We start from the raw sequence: 14,194 nt of genomic DNA on the forward strand, positions 1-14,194 counted from the left end.
ATTGAGCTTGGTAGAAAGTGTTAGGTTTGAACTGACAAGAGTAAAGCCTTGTGTAGTTCTAGTTTGCATTTTTCAAACTAGATAGGACTAGGTGGTTCACTTGTTGGGTTTGGGACTTGGCTGTTATGAAAAGAAAAGAGGAAAAAAAGAAAGAAAAGAGGGTAGAGTCTTTAAGAGGAGAATTTGTTTAAGTAAAAGTCTAGTGAAAGGATGGGAAGTAAAAAATGTTGAGAATGGTTCTAATTAAAGAAAAGAAAAGAAAGAAAAGGAAAGTCTAGCAAAATGCTTATATGTCTCAAGAATAAGAAGAAAAGAGAATCATAGCAAAAAGTAAGAATCCCCCATCCCACTAGAAAGATCAAATAAGAAACATCTCCTAAGACTTGAAAACCAAAAGAGAAAAGGGTGAAAAAGAAGAGAAGAAGTTAAAGGGTAGAACTAGGATCATTTGGGTTTAGATTGCTAGGATAAAACACTTTGGGAGCCTTTGGGTAGACAAGGTTTTATTCTTGTATGTGTCTAGGTGTTCTTACCTTTAGCATTCTTCTAAAGCTCAATCCATTTTCATGAGAGAACCTTGATATTGATAAGCCCTACTCTAAAAAGAGACCATCATTGTCTCAAAACCTTTTACTGCCAAGCCAAATGAGTTTAAGCATTGCATAGAATTGATTCATGTTCTTGATTAATGAATGTTAAAGGAAATGGTTGATTTGAATGCATGTGGATGTCTAAGGCTCAAATCAGTGAAGGTTGTGATATGCTTGTCTAAAGTCTTTAAGTATAGCTCATTCAACTTGCATCATAGTACTAGTAACTTGGACATTGATTCTAGATAGTCTATTTGCAAGCTTTAGGAGCTGAGATCCCACTTTCAAACCTCACCTACCTTCTTTTGTCTTGATTATTTGCTTGAGGGCAAGCAAAGACTAAGTTTGGGGGTGTTGATGTTCATATATTTTACCTTGTTTTCCCTTAGTTTATTCACAACTTTTGCATCTTTTGCTATCCATTTAGGCCATTATTGTGTAGCTTTAGGACTAATCATGCATTAGAGTATAGTTGCATTGCATTTGCATCTTTTCATGCATAAACAGGTGATTTTGGAGCTTAAGGAGCATGGAAGCAATGCTGAGGAGAAGTGAAGCAATCCTGAGGAGAAAACAAGAGAGTTAAGGCTGTAGAATCAAGGTCCGGAGTCCAACTCGACCGCACCACTCGACCACCACTCGACCGTGTGCTGAGGAGGACTCGACCGAGTGGAGAGTGCACGAGAGAAGCCAGCTCGACCAGCCACTCGACCGAGCACTGGTCGAGTTGACCGAGCCGTTGACTACTTTGACTTTTTGTATTTTTAGGGCTTCCACCTCACCTCCTATATAAGGCCCTTGTACTTGCAGCCAAAAAAAGAATCCAGCTTTTTAGAGAGTCTAAAACCTAGTTTTTACCTTTTTTAGATATTATTCCTTTTGCACTTTTTTTTTTTTTTAGATTTTGTACTTGTTTGAGAGAGAAAGACTAGATTCTTATATTTTGTTTGTTTCATAACTTTCAAAGTATTAAGATTTCGAGTTTTATTCCTTCATCAATATTGTAGATCTCTGTTTCATCTTTCTAATGATGCAAGTTTCATTATTTTCTGGGTTTTTGACATATTTCACCATGTGTTCTTGTGAGTAGTTTGTTTAGGACCTTGAGGATGGGTTAGGCTGGGTTGATCTTGTGGTTTGTTTGATTTGGTCAAGCTTGATTGTTGTAGATCTCTTCTAGGCTAGATGATCTTAATGCTGATCCTATATCTGAGAAGGTAGGGTTTGATTTCAAGCATCTTAGCATCACACCAATGTCTAAGGAGCATAGATAAGGCTAGATCTAGAGCTTACCATTAGGCTTGCTAAGAGATTAGAAGTCTTGTTTGGTTTGAGATGTATTGCTTAATGCCTGCTTGTGTAGATTCTTTACTTTGTGAGAACAAGTCTAGAAATGCATAGGTTTGATTGTTTCTTGCCATGAGAGTGGATTAAACATGTCTTAGAATAGTATGTCTAGAGATCAGCTCAAAGTTTGCTTGAGATTTGTTGACCAAGTTAGATAACCACAATGATTAGCTCAGCCCATGAATCCCTCCTCAAGGCCTTCTTTGTTTATTAATATCTTAGTCTAAATATCATTGCTTGCTTGTTGTTTGATTAGTTTTTGCATTGCTCTGTTTTTCTTGTGTTGCTCTGTTTTCACGTTTAGGCTAGCTCGACCACGTACTCGACCTACACTCGGTCGAGTGCTGCTCGAGTTCATCCCCAGAACTTGTGTTTATGATTTGTGATTGTCTTGTTTCATTCCTGTTTCATTTCCATTGCATTCACTTAGTTTTCTGTTCATTACTTGTCTTGCATTAGTTCATCAGCATAGTATCTACTTCTGTTCTAGTTTCATTATAGCTTTAATTTGCCTGTTCTGTTTGCATTTAGTATCTTGTTCTAGTTGTTTTTACTTTCTGCATTTCATATCTCATTATAGGATTGTTAGTGACAAACAATCTTTACAATTGGCTTGACTTAGACTCATATGCACATCTTGATTGTTCACAAGCACTCAGATTGGATTGACACCTCTTATACTACAATTGCGTAAGGGGAATTGAAACACCCTGACATCTATTCATTCCATACATCATTCACCCACCTACAAAATTAGTCAGTTTCAGGAAGCTTATAACAGGACATTGCATAGACTGGAAGAGCCATAGCAATAGATTTTAGAAGAACCTTTTTACCTCCTTGTGATAGATTTTTTGCATACCTGCCTGTTAACTTAGATTGAAGTCGATCCTTTATGAACTCCAACAGTTGTTGTTTTGATCCACTCATACATTCAGGGAGGCCAAGATATTTTTCGGTTCCACCCTCTAAACTAATCCCCAGATTCTCTTTTATCCAGTTCCCATCAAGATTGTTTGATTTAGTCCCAAAACTAATAGCTGACTTTTCCTTATTAATCTTTTGACCAGACACCCATTCATACTTCTGTAAGCAGTTCATCATCTCTGCACACTGTAATCTATTTGCTTTGCAGATAAATAGACTATCATCAGCAAACAAAAGATGATTAATTTCTGGACTAGAGTGGTGAAATTGAATACCAGTGATACAAAGCTTGATTGAAAAGATGTATCTAAGTCCTCTTTAAGGTTTGATTAATCCTACTGGTTTGCCATTTACTATCACTGAGTAACTAATAGATAAGACACATCCCATAATCCATAGAATCCACCGATCCTGAAAACCGAGAGCTTTAAGCATATCTTTCAAAAACATCTATTTCACTCTATCATATGGTTTGCGTAATCTTTTGATTCTAATTTATGAGCTAGACCACACTCTTTTCTTCCAACTACCAATGGCTGTTCTGCAGTTTTCAAATATTTTCATAACAGAAAGGTTAATGCCTCTAGAACTCCTCCCACCCATGAAAGAAGGATCCTCAGCCCATCTTTTGTCAAACCAGAATTGTCTTTTGAATAATTCCTTGTCCCAAGTAAATTTAACCAAAACAGGTTTATGATATAATCCTAACTTCTCAAGAAACCATTGATGACTACTTGGAAACAGAGAAAACCAAGTCGGGTTTCCAAAGCAACGATCAAGCTTACATTGGATCCATTGTTTGTTCCTAACTCCACCCCAAGTGAAACCATTACCAGAACTACTAAGTTCAGCCATATCGCAGTTTGCCAAAAGCTCTCTAAAAGGGAGAAAAGAGCTGAGATCCCTTAAAGGTCCTCCCATTTTATCCTCTTTGGATAGAATGGCGTTGAAATCTCCAATTATACACCAAGCTTCTGATCTAAGCAAACCAAAATCTCTGATTTCATTCCACACTACAGGTCTGAGTCCAGTAACCGGGTTACCATATACACACGTAATAAACCAAGCCTTGGAACCACAAGAAACTTTCATATCGATAATGTTTTTATCCACAAATAGAAACTCTATATTTATACTATCTTTCCAGTAAATGGCAAGTCCACCACTAGTCCCTATTGGTTCAACAGTTTTAAGATTACTATAGCCTAGCCACCCTTGAACCTCTTTTAAAAAAACACTTGAGTTCTTCGTCTCCATGAGGAAAATATCAGGAAAATGAGTCTTTCTCATTTCCTTGAGATGCAAAAATGTCCAAGGATTCCCCAGTCCTCGACAATTCCAACTCAAGATATATATTGATCTTGCGGCAGTTCACCTGGAACCACCAAATTTTTGTCTCTCTGGAGACTTTTGGCCAATCCTTTCCCTAGATCCTTAATAATAGAAGCATCAATGTTTTCCCCTTTGTTGACTAGAATAGAGTCTTGAGTTTTCAATTTTTTCCTTTTCTATCTTTGGTATTCTTTAACCAAGATCTAGGACGTTTAGACGAAGGTAACACCTGTTGCAGACTAGTAGAGGAGGAAGCCTCTAAACTACCCGAACAGAAGACAGAAGGAGAGCAGTAAAAGGAGTTACCTTGAGACAGGCTCGAAAGTGGAGTTTGAGAACTCAACTTCTTCCTTGATATCGAGTCTGCGTTGATTGCATCAGCTAAAAGTTTTGATGGGGGATCGTTTTCAGTTACAGTATCTTTTCCAGGAATCTCCAACTCCTTTCCTTTATTCAAAGGCCTTGTAGAATCTGCTGTAACAGCCATAGTGTGAGATTCAAGATCTAGCTGAGCAAACGGACATCTGCTCTTATCATGAGTCAATCTTTGACACCGAAAGCAGCGCTTGCGAATTCTCTCATAGTCTATTCCAATCTTGACCAACAAACCATTAGGAAGTTGCTGTTCTTTGAAATTTTTCAGACCCTTTGAAATATCAAGTGAAATTCGAACACGAACATAAGCCTTGCTTTGTGCCTTGTCCTTGTCGAAAGGCAACTCAATTACTTGACCTATACATCCAGCAATTTCTCCAATAGTATCCTTGGTATAGTGATTCACTGGTAGATTACGAAGCCTAATCCACACCGGAAGAAACTTTAGATAATTAACAGGGGGGTCTTCAACCCAACGATCCATCACAACTCCCCAGTCATCTTGAGTCCATACCCCTGTCTTTAAGATCTCGTTTATATATTCTTCATATTTAAAAATGAACTGAAAACGATCTCTTGATAAGGCAACACCTCTGACCCTATCATACAATCTCCAAATCCTTGGCATCTCTAAGATCCAATTAGACATACACTGATTATCAGGGTTTAGAAAGCGACCTATTAAGCTTCATGTTTCTTTCAGACGAGTAAAATTGAGGAAGATTAGATAAAACCAGGGGTTTATCCTCTTCTGCTTCAATTGTCATCTCTTGAAGATATTGTTCCAAGTGCTTCTCCATAAGTGACAAAAGAAAACTTAAGAACAGAGTACTATGTAGAATTCGATCTTGTTTTTGTCTAAATCCGAACAGAAAATATTGATATCTCCGGGCAGTAGAAGCTTATCTCGTAAGGAAACGTTCCTAACTCACAGGAATTGGGACGGCGATGTAATTGACAGCAGTAATGAGAAAATCAAACTTTTTCACCAGCTAAGAGAGAGAACAGAGCATTCCTTTCAAATTTTTATAACTGTCATTGTCAACACTGTACTTGATTTACAAGATGCAACATACACATAATTAATGGAAAAACTGGAAACAAATGTTTTCTGTTTACAATACATTTTAAGCAGTTTTAAGAGAAAAAAAAAACCTGAAAGAGCATGTTGACAAACAAAGTATGAAGAAGATTTAAGGAAGATACTCTGTGATTTTTTAAGAATAAATAGTTTTTTAGATCAGTAAAATTCGTTTTACAAAGTTTAGAATACATTTCTTACCATTTGTATAATAACAAAAAAAAATTCTTATGTATTCTAGGCATTGCAAATATTCTACAAATTTTAATTTTTGATTTATGTATGAAAAAATAATTCGGAATTTTATATGTTTTACGAAATTTGGAATATATATTTTATACTCTACTCTATGTTCTATGAAATTCTGAATATATCTTCGTTCTTTGGATTACTTTACCTTCTACATTTGTTAGAATATGTTTTCTACAATTTACTTACGTTTGTACGAAAGTAACGAGTATATAACATTCGAATCATCAATGTGAACAATATCGCCAATTATAGATTTTTCTCTTCTAATTTAATGCCATTGTTAGAACAAGAAACTAAACAAAGATAACACGGGAGTACGAGAGAAGAACGTCTCTATGCTTCAGTTGAAACACAAGACCAAAACAGAGCATACGAGATCAAAGTGGGAACCGACCATGAAAGAGACTTAAAGGAGTCAGAATTGCAAATGCAACAGTCAATATGTCCAAAATACCTTTTTTATTGGTGGTTCCGTAGAAGCAGACATCTCACACTTAAGCCGGATGACAACTTCTTCTGATTTTGGGAGATCCAAATACTCGGATGACTGAAGAGTAGAAAGATTCTTGTCTTTTAACTCCAAGCAAAAACGAACCAAAGCCTTATAACAAATTAAAAAGAATATATATTTTCGTAATCCAAAATCGATCTTTACCTTGAAATTCACTCCTGCTTGTGATAGTTTTTCAGCGTTCACAACATTGTGATAGACCAACTCATGCGGTGCACTGACAACTTCTTTGTTGGAGTAATGGTTTTATAATTTTTACAAAACCGCTAACAAAGAAGTTGAAAATGGGAGGGTAAAGACTAATAATTAACCATTACTTAATTCACATTTTATATGGAACTGAAAATGTGTCGGACAAAGAGACGAGAAGAACCTAATCCAACAGTTCCAAGCATTAGGAAGAAACCATATGTAGGAAATGCAAGCCATGTCTTCGAAGAAAAATGAGTCTTGCATTGACCCTTACATGTCAGCCCCGGGTAATAGTAGTACAAGGAGAAGGCATACATTACCAATTCCTTCAATTCAATTCTTCTAATTCAGAATGCAACTCGGAAGTATGACAACGATGAAGAGACTGCTATAGATTTTGTAGACTCTGTGACCTCAAACGCTAGCAAGTACATGGTAAATCCAAACATCTTATAGCTGGTTTACGTATTCAAAATTTGTAGTTAAATCTTGATAACCCAGCGGTTTTGTAAAAATTATAAAACCTAAAATCTTGTTCAAATTGAAGAAGAAATTCATACTGCTAAAATAATACGAAGGGTACTTCCCAAGTTGAGGACAATCAACTCTCTGTTTCTCCCCACCTCCTCTTGTCTCAACACGTTTTGCTCAAATCAATGCCTTTTCCTAATCGCTTTGTTCTTTCCTTTTGACTCCTTTATGTTGCTTAATTTGCACTGTACTTGGAACATAAGAGCACACAAGTGGCCAACACTTTTTATCTCCGGGTTCTCCAAGAACCCATTTCTTCAAGCATCCATCCTCTCCAATGACTTTAACAGAGTCGTGAGTGAGGTCGCATATAGTTTTTCCTTCTTTATCAAAAACCACAGCAACTTTCTTCTCCTCGTCAATGAAGAAACTCTTATCTGAAAGACTCTCAAGGTATGTTGTATCCATTGTGAAGAAATTGATCCATGACACATTGTTGGCCTCAATCCTAGTCGTAATCCATACCTCAAGCTTATATGTTTCACTTGTTTGAAATAAAGCCGCCATCTTCTCTTCTCTTCACTTGTTACACGCTAACCTCACAACAAGAAAACACAATTCTCAAATTAAATCTACAGATTCTTCAGTTCGAAGGATAAATCAGAATTTTTTTTTTTTGAAACTTTATACCTGCATGTGGGAGTGAAACCACCAGGGGCGTTATTGAAGAGAACGACTTTTTTACCGGCGGCGAGAGAGTGAACGGAGACTGTCTGAAGCTGATCATTCTCATCGTAGAAAGAGATAGTTCCGTCTGGTACAACATCGGCCACACCAATTGGAGCCATGAGGAGAGATCTCTGCGGCTGAAGAGTTTTGGACTTTGAGCAAAAAGAAATTAGGGCTTCAGAAAATTTATCGTTAATTGATTAATTTCTTAAATTATGTTTTTTATTAGACATAAAAATATAAATATCTAAAAATTAAATTTTTTTTTTCCACTTAACATTAATTAAATTAAAACTCCTAGATTGATTGCCCAAACCGGAGGAAATTTGTTTACAAAAATCGTTTTCGAACGCTCTAGAAGAACGACCTAAACAATCAGCTTTCACATTGAACGTCCTTGGGATCTTGGAAAGGATAACAGGATGCAAGGAGACACTAAGCACCTGGAACTCATCAATAAGCGTAGAAAAGACCGTCCCCTGCTCCTCATTTGCACCATCGATAATAACTCTGCAGAATCCGTCTCGAACCTCTAACAATCAATGCCTCTGGAAATGATACATTCTATCGCCCATAATAATGGTTCCATCTCCGAATGAAGTGGGGACGCACTGCGATGTTGACATCTGGCATCCATAACTAAAGTCTGATTTTCACCATCACCACACCACCATCCTAATCCTGAATTTGGTTCCGTTGATTTCCACTAACCATCTACTTGACAATGAACTATCATCTGCGGAGTATGCAAGGGATCCATCGAATCGGGATCAACCCTTGCGACTATGCCAACCTTTTTGTTTCGTTGATCGAAAACTATTGTTTTCCAAAAATACAACAATTTGTTTTAGCCTTGAAATCTTACTAATTAAAACTTCGAAAATATTTTTATGGTAATATCCTCTAATACTGGGTAGGGGTGGGAGGAAACAATTATGTCATTTTTTCAATAATACTAGGTTTTCACCTGCGGTACACCGCGTGACTAAATTATAAATTATTGTATTTGAAATAATAATTTTTCATTCATTTAGTTTTCAAATTCCCAATTAATTTACTTTGGTCTAATTAATTTATAATTTTCTAAAGAATATTTTTCTTCTTCTTACAGTTTTATACAGTTTAGAACCTAACTACATTAAATTTGTTATTAGATAAAATATAAAATTTTAAAATACTTAGTTTTGTTTTCTAGAATTAAACAGAGGTATAGGCTTATATGGTATGTTAGTGTGTATTATTATGTGTATACAATTTTTTTTTTTGAATATTAAGAATGTATTATAGTAAGTGTAATATTTTGTAGTTCATATACTAAATAATTTATAACTTAATTTTCCAAACTATGATTACAAATCTATAGTATATGAAATAAACTAATAGTTTTAGTGTTGATTATATAGTCCAAACCCGCCATGCTAGATGGGTCATGCAACATTTTCAAAAAAAAATAATCCGCAAAAACTCATCATACGAAACCAGTGAAAGTAAAAATAGTATATGAGGCTAAAAGTTACTTTTTATGTAGAACAATTACACCAAAATTATTGGCATTTGCAATTATGTTTGTTAATTTTTAAAACACTTAGTTTCTATAAATAAAAAAATCAAATATATGTAGAGTTAATTTGATTTTAAAATTAATTATTAATGTCAATGACATGCTTGTAAATATGTTTCAACTCCAGGATTTATTTGCTAAATGTCTCCAAAAATATATATATATATATATAGATTAATATATTGTAAATATAATAATATTTTCATAAGAAAATACTATCCTTGATTATATATATACATATATATATATAGGGTCTCCTCCCATATCCTTGGTTGATGATGACTTGATGTCCCCATCAATGTACCAGAAGGAGTGAGCCCAAATGATGGTGATGATGGAAAAGAAGACAAACAGAATCCACAAGAGAAGGTATAACATGACAATTAATTATAATAAGGCAAACAGAATCCACAACACCATCAACTTTCTCATATGTTTTTATGTTCCAAAAGGACATCAAAGCTAAATCATGTGACGAGGGGCTATCATTCGATCTTAAGTGTTTTAGTTCACGTGAAGTATGTCAATTTAATTCAGTTTTTGTTTGTTTTGTATATATCATTGCTGATTTTTGTAAAAAGTACAAAGAAGACATTCATAAACACGTTTCTTTGTTACATCTTGATTTCAGGAAAAAAAGAGAAAGCTGGACAAGAAAGATAAAATTGTCATTCCAAGAAAGAAGCAAAGAGTTGATGGTGATGGTGAGAAGCAAAAAGTTGATGGTGATGGTGAGAAGCATGTTCCAAGGCGAAGCAACCGGCTCACAACTCCATCATTTTCAACCATTGCTCCATACAAAGCACCAAGAAACCCTGCCACATCTGCTATTCATCCAATGTTCAACCCTTTCTTGTCTCCAACTTTCAATGACATTGAATAATTAAATTCTTGGAAGAGCTAAAATATCAGACCAGGGTTAGTGTGATGTTTTAACAATTCTCATCAACTTTTAAAAGTAAGTTTTTATCTAAGTATATCAGACAAACCAGGAGGATTTAAGCTACAAATCAACTTATTTAAGAAACGTAAGTCATCACGGAAATACAGAGAAGTGGAATTGGTTTAATCACTTGCAAAACAGACTTTGGCGAGCAGGAGAGACATCTAAGCATTCACGAGGCACATCTAACCATATAGGAGAGTCAGCTAATATATTTCCATGCACCAGCAAGCACCAGATCAGGCGGATCTCCTTGTCCTCACACTAACCTTATATAGCCGCATTCACACTTGGGGCAATAACTATCCAGCAGCTTTCACACCAAGAGTGCTGCGTTTTGGGCCACCTCTATGACGACCAGAATGTTCAAGAGAAGCTCACATATCCCCTTAAACCTACCATATTCAAAGGAGACACCACTTCCCCTATTTTGATGGATTTCTTCATTATTGCCCAACGGCTAGTTTGCAATTATTGCATGATTTCTTTCTTACTTCTACCATTTTAGAACGTTAGTCTACTCTTGTAAGAGCCCTATATAAAGCTCATTTCGTCCTTTGTAATAATGACCTTTCAATCATCTAAGAAATATACAAGTTTGTTTTGTTTTATTCAAAGAGTGTCTTTGTTTAAGTAAGTTTGTCTTTAAATTTCATTTGAGAGATTCATTTGATTCTTGAGATTAAAGAGTTAGATTTGTTTGTGTGATTCAAACAAGTCTAGTTCTCCACCGATTGAGAGAGTCAATCAAGCCCACGGATTGAGAGAGTCAATCAAAGCAACATCACCACCTTTACCGTCGTATCCATCTTCCGCCAACGCTTATTGATCAGTTCTTGATCACCGTTTGTTTATAAGATTGCGGAGTGATTCCAGATCCTATATCATACATGATGACTTTGTTTGTCATCTTCTTCTTTATCAAGAACATCATTTAGATTCTCACCTTCATCCACATGATGACTTTGATTGTCATCTTCTTCGTCATCACCTTCCTGAGGAAGGTTCTCTTCATCATAATCTTCCTGAGGAAGGTTCTCTTCATCATAACCTTCTTGAGGAAGGTTCTCTTCATCACCCTACAAGCAAAAACCGTTTTAGGAACCTTTATTAGCTTAAGAATACTTTCCTATAAAATTAAATAACAGGAATAAGTTGTATAATAAATCTTACACCCACAGCTGAATCGAGCTTTTGGGTAATCTCCTTAGTTTGAGTCATTTCCTCATTTGTTAAATTGAGCTTTTCGGTTAACTCCTCCGTTTGGGTTAACTCTTCCGTTTGGTTTTCCCTTGGAGTAAAGAACTGGAGATGAATTATTTCATTTGTCAATATAATGTGTTAGAATATTTTTAAAAAATTCTAAGAATCATTTCATTTACCTCAGCAGTTAAAATTTCTGGATTCGGTTCACCTTCATTCTCTCTATCCAAGAACCGTATTTGTTCTTTTCCAAAAAATTATTTTTTCCTTGATTTGTCCATCAAAACACTGATTCCATTTTCAAGAATTGCTCGCACTCTTCCTTTGCTCCATTTGTTTTCATACCTAACTTCAACTTCTTGCATCAATTGTAGCTGAAAAAAAATTAGAAGCTTTTGGTACATTGATTAAGAATACTTTTCCTATCACTTAAAATACAATTACCAAACCAATTCTTACCTCCTTAGGAATATGAGTCTCACAAGTCAGAGCCACATGCATTGTTTTTTGTTCAGTGGTAGACTTGTTAGATGGTCAGATCCCATCACCACACTGCAAATATAATTCGTTTTTAGGAAGCTTTAGTGCATAATTAATAATACTTTCCCTAACATTCAAAATACAAATAAGAAACAAATTCTTACCTGTTTAGGAATCTGAGTCTCACATTTTGAACCACATGCACTGTATTTTGTTCAGTGGGAGAACTGTTAGTCGGACGGATTCCATCACCACTCTGCAAATACAAATCGTTTTTAGGAAGCATTAGTACATAATTAAGACTACTTTCCCTAAAATTTAATTTACAAGTAAAAAACACATTCGTTACCTCTAAAGGAATCTGAGAGTCAGAAACCTGAGTCGCATGCTCTGTATTTTGTCCAGCGCATGGAGAACTGGGGAATGGAGGGTTTGTAATTAGAAAACTGGGAAATGGAGGCATTCCACTTTCTTGATGTAGCTCCTACAACACAAAATGATAACGGTTAGCAGTTACATGCATGAAAAAAATTATTAAAGAGGAAGCTGGAAGTAGATTAAATAAGATATATTTTTACCTGATCGTCTGTATTAATAAGTTTATATCTTCCCAGACTCTCCTCTATTTTTGATAACCGGCAATTGATATCTTTGAATCCATCTGTAACAATCATATAAAGTTTGTCTAGTTTCTCCATTATTGACTCTCCAGAAGAGGATGGCTTTAGTGTCTCCTTGTTACAGAACTGGTAAGATTTGATAGCAATATCTTCCATCACTGAACCAACATCCAATGCTTTTTTTTCCCAGTCTTCAATTGTCAATTTGTATCCCTTGTGCAGTACTTCTGTTAAGATACTCAAATCTTGATCAGGAGTGTCTTCCAAGAAGACTGTATCTTCTGCATCATCAGGTATCGATGGTAATATGTGAATAAGCTTGAGCTGCACACAAACAATTTCTGTTTAGTGAGACAGTCCTAAATTACTATTAGTCGTTCTTGAAATTAAAGAGAATATAAATTACATGGTTTGATGCTTCAATGTTCTCCACTTGAGCAATCGATGGATTAACTATATGTGTGTATTTTTCACACATGTATGTTGTTGGTCGCTCAATTACACTCAATGTGCTGAACGAAGACTTTAACATAGGAACAAACTCAAGGATCCACAAGTGCAATACCAACGGATATCCATGTAAGTCATATTTAGGCTTCGTCATATTTAATTGGACATTCTTCTTTACTGATTTAATCAGAAGATTATATGCATATTTCCCCCATGAATAATTAGCCAAGAGATCCAGATGCTGAGCCCTCTGAAGGTTTTTTTGCGGGAAGCCTGTTACCTTTGTACCTCTGAAGGAAGATGCATTTTATATGGATCAGCATCGCAAGAGAGAACCTTTCATCTGCTGCCTCTGGATCAGTTTCTTGTAGAATATCCAAAAGATCTTCATATGTGTGAGCATCTTCAGTGTTAGCCCAGTTATAACGATTCTGCCGTTGATCTTCATCACCTCTCCATTCAGTGCATTTCAATCCAGTGACCATATGGAATTCTCTTATTGAGAATCTCATAGGTTGTCCTCCAAAATGCAGCCATAGTTCATTTTTCTTTGATACCTTTAAACTTCTGCTCAGAAAACAGTGCACTATCTTCCCCGACATCATCAATCCTGCGTTGATAACCTTCAAAATTGGTCCTAGGAAGGAATTCTTGATCCTCTCATACTCTGCAACCGAGAGGATGCTTTTCCCTTTTGTGATGCCATCGTTGATTGGAAACTGGTTTATCTTCACTTATGATTGCGGTTTCTCTCAAATGTTGAAACAAAGTTCAAGAAGTTTGATATCTGTAGGGAAAGAATCATCCATATCCTGAAACATATAAAAGAAAGAGAAGAAACGCATATCGTGTCAGGAAAGTGATCCTAAATTATATAGATGCTTTTATGAATTTTAACAAATTAGCATCAGACTCTAGGATCGCCATTGTACTCAACAAAACTATCATCCCCTTTGTTACATCATTCCGCTCTTGGCCATGACTATCATCCCATTGTACTCAACAAAACTATCATTCACTCAACAAAACTATCATCCACATTGTAACCGACAATTTAGAATACTTTTTTAACTAGAAAATCATAACAATCTACTGAATTTTTCACCCAAATTGTTTAGATTTTTGTTTGA

At 35.7% G+C, this 14,194-nt stretch overlaps 1 pseudogene; it reads right to left on the reverse strand.

Moving 5' to 3' along the window:
* On the reverse strand, window positions 4,357-5,371 carry LOC109129486 (annotated as a pseudogene).

This window comes from Camelina sativa, chromosome 16 (assembly GCF_000633955.1).
Source record: "Camelina sativa cultivar DH55 chromosome 16, Cs, whole genome shotgun sequence".
Classification (NCBI taxonomy): domain Eukaryota; kingdom Viridiplantae; phylum Streptophyta; class Magnoliopsida; order Brassicales; family Brassicaceae; genus Camelina; species Camelina sativa.